Here is a 4,090-nt window from a genome sequence, read left to right on the forward strand (position 1 = left end):
TTGATGGGGACTCTAAGTTTTGCCGTGGCTTTCTTTCCCAATGTTCCCTGCATCTGGAGATGATGTCGGACCTGTTTCCCACTGAAAGGTCTAAGGTGGCTTTCGTAGTCAGTCTTCTGTCCGGAAAAGCCCTGTCATGGGCCACACCGCTCTGGGACCGCAATGACCCCGTCACTGCCTCTGTACACTCCTTCTTCTCGGAAATCCGAAGTGTCTTTGAGGAACCTGCCCGAGCCTCTTCTGCTGAGACTGCCCTGTTGAACCTGGTCCAGGGTAATTCTTCCGTTGGCGAGTATGCCGTACAATTCCGTACACTTGCTTCAGAATTGTCCTGGAATAATGAGGCCCTCTGCGCGACCTTCAAAAAAGGCCTATCCAGCAACATTAAAGATGTTCTGGCCGCACGAGAAATTCCTGCTAATCTACATGAACTTATTCACCTAGCCACTCGCATTGACATGCGTTTTTCTGAAAGGCGTCAGGAACTCCGCCAAGATATGGACTCTGTTCGCACGAGGCGTTTCGTCTCCTCGGCTCCTCTCTCCTCTGGTCCCCTGCAATCTGTTCCTGTGCCTCCCGCCGTGGAGGCTATGCAGGTCGACCGGTCTCGCCTGACACCTCAAGAGAGGACACGACGCCGTATGGAGAACCTCTGCCTGTACTGTGCTAGTACCGAACACTTCCTGAGGGATTGTCCTATCCGTCCTCCCCGCCTGGAAAGACGTACGCTGACTCCGCACAAAGGTGAGACAGTCCTTGATGTCTACTCTGCTTCTCCACGTCTTACTGTGCCTGTGCGGATGTCTGCCTCTGCCTTCTCCTTCTCTACAGTGGCCTTCTTGGACTCTGGATCTGCAGGAAATTTTATTTTGGCCTCTCTCGTCAACAGGTTCAACATCCCGGTGACCAGTCTCGCCAGACCCCTCTACATCAATTGTGTAAATAATGAAAGATTGGACTGTACCATACGTTTCCGCACGGAGCCCCTTCTTATGAGCATCGGATCTCATCATGAGAGGATTGAACTTTTGGTCCTCCCCAATTGCACCTCGGAGATTCTCCTTGGACTTCCCTGGCTTCAACTTCATTCCCCAACCCTGGATTGGTCCACTGGGGAGATCAAGAGTTGGGGGTCCTCTTGTTCCAAGAACTGTCTAAAACCGGTTCCCAGTAACCCTTGCCGTAACTCTGTGGTTCCTCCAGTAACCGGTCTCCCTAAGGCCTATATGGACTTCGCGGATGTTTTCTGCAAAAAACAAGCTGAGACTCTACCTCCTCACAGGCCTTATGATTGCCCTATCGACCTCCTCCCGGGTACTACTCCACCCCGGGGCAGAATTTATCCTCTCTCTGCCCCAGAGACTCTTGCCATGTCCGAATACGTCCAGGAGAATCTAAAAAAGGGCTTTATCCGTAAATCCTCCTCTCCTGCCGGAGCCGGATTTTTCTTTGTGTCCAAAAAAGATGGCTCCCTACGTCCTTGCATTGACTACCGCGGTCTTAATAAAATCACGGTTAAGAACCGCTACCCCTTACCCCTCATCTCTGAACTCTTTGATCGCCTCCAAGGTGCCCACATCTTCACTAAATTGGACTTAAGAGGCGCCTATAACCTCATCCGCATCAGAGAGGGGGACGAGTGGAAAACGGCATTTAACACCAGAGATGGACACTTTGAGTATCTGGTCATGCCCTTTGGACTGTGCAATGCCCCTGCCGTCTTCCAAGACTTTGTCAATGAAATTTTTCGTGATCTGTTATACTCCTGTGTTGTTGTATATCTGGACGATATCCTAATTTTTTCTGCCAATCTAGAAGAACACCGTCAGCATGTCCGTATGGTTCTTCAGAGACTTCGTGACAACCAACTCTATGCCAAAATTGAGAAATGTCTGTTTGAATGCCAATCTCTTCCTTTTCTAGGATATTTGGTCTCTGGCCAGGGACTACAGATGGATCCAGACAAACTCTCTGCCGTCTTAGATTGGCCACGCCCCTCCGGACTCCGTGCTATCCAACGCTTTTTGGGGTTCGCCAATTATTACAGGCAATTTATTCCACATTTTTCTACCATTGTGGCTCCTATCGTGGCTTTAACCAAAAAAAATGCTGATCCCAAGTCCTGGCCTCCTCAAGCAGAAGACTCCTTTAAACGACTCAAGTCTGCCTTTTCTTCGGCTCCCGTGCTCTCCAGACCTGACCCTTCCAAACCCTTCCTATTGGAGGTTGATGCCTCCTCAGTGGGAGCTGGAGCTGTTCTTCTACAAAAAAATTCTTCCGGGCATGCTGTCACTTGTGGTTTTTTCTCTAGGACCTTCTCTCCAGCGGAGAGGAACTACTCCATCGGGGATCGAGAGCTTCTAGCCATTAAATTAGCACTTGAGGAATGGAGGCATCTGCTGGAGGGATCAAGATTTCCTGTTATTATCTACACCGACCACAAGAACCTCTCCTACCTCCAGTCTGCCCAACGGCTGAATCCTCGCCAGGCCCGGTGGTCTCTGTTCTTTGCCCGATTTAATTTTGAGATTCACTTTCGTCCTGCCGATAAGAACATTAGGGCCGATGCTCTCTCTCGTTCCTCGGATGTCTCAGAAGTTGATCTCCCTCCGCAACACATCATTCCACCTGACTGCCTGATCTCCACTTCTCCTGCCTCCATCAGGCAGACTCCTCCAGGAAAGACCTTTGTTTCTCCACGCCAACGCCTCGGAATCCTCAAATGGGGTCACTCCTCCCATCTCGCAGGTCATGCGGGCATCAAGAAATCTGTGCAACTCATCTCCCGCTTCTATTGGTGGCCGACTCTGGAGACGGATGTTGGGGACTTTGTGCGAGCCTGCACTATCTGTGCCCGGGATAAGACTCCTCGCCAGAAGCCCGCTGGTTTTCTTCATCCTCTGCCTGTCCCCGAACAGCCTTGGTCTCTGATTGGTATGGATTTTATTACTGATTTACCCCCTTCCCGTGGCAACACCGTTATTTGGGTGGTCGTTGATCGATTCTCCAAAATGGCACATTTCATCCCTCTTCCTGGTCTTCCTTCTGCGCCTCAGTTGGCTAAACAATTTTTTGTACACATTTTTCGTCTTCACGGGTTGCCTACGCAGATTGTCTCGGATAGAGGGGTCCAATTCGTGTCTAAATTCTGGAGGGCTCTCTGTAAACAACTCAAGATTAAATTAAATTTTTCCTCTGCATATCATCCCCAGTCCAATGGACAAGTAGAAAGAATTAACCAGATCCTGGGTGATTATTTGCGACATTTTGTTTCCTCCCGCCAGGATGACTGGGCAGATCTCCTTCCATGGGCCGAATTCTCGTATAACTTCAGGGTCTCTGAATCTTCCTCCAAATCCCCATTTTTCGTGGTGTACGGCCGTCACCCTCTTCCCCCCCTCCCTACCCCCTTGCCCTCTGGTCTGCCCGCTGTGGATGAAATTTCTCGTGACCTTTCCATTATATGGAGAGAGACCCAAAATTCTCTCTTACAGGCTTCTTCACGCATGAAGAGGTTCGCGGATAAGAAAAGAAGAGCTCCCCCCGTTTTTTCCCCTGGAGACAAGGTATGGCTCTCCGCTAAATATGTCCGCTTCCGTGTCCCTAGCTACAAGTTGGGACCACGCTATCTTGGTCCTTTCAAAATTTTGTGTCAAATTAATCCTGTCTCTTATAAACTTCTTCTTCCTCCTTCTCTTCGTATCCCTAATGCCTTTCACGTCTCTCTTCTCAAACCACTCATCCTCAACCATTTTTCTCCCAAATCTGTTCCTCCCACTCCTGTTTCCGGCTCCTCGGACGTCTTCTCGGTCAAGGAAATTTTGGCTGCCAAAAAGGTCAGAGGGAAAAATTTTTTTTTAGTAGACTGGGAGGGTTGTGGTCCTGAAGAGAGATCCTGGGAACCTGAGGACAACATCCTTGACAAAAGTCTGCTCCTCAGGTTCTCAGGCTCCAAGAAGAGGGGGAGACCCAAGGGGGGGGGTACTGTTACGCCGAGCGCTCCGGGTCCCCGCTCCTCCCCGGAGCGCTCGCTTCACTCCCTCTGCTGCAGCGCTCCGGTCACGTCCTCTGACCCGGGGCGCTGCGATCC

The sequence above is a fragment of the Hyla sarda genome, chromosome 7 (assembly GCF_029499605.1).
Source record: "Hyla sarda isolate aHylSar1 chromosome 7, aHylSar1.hap1, whole genome shotgun sequence".
NCBI classification, from domain to species: Eukaryota; Metazoa; Chordata; class Amphibia; order Anura; family Hylidae; genus Hyla; species Hyla sarda.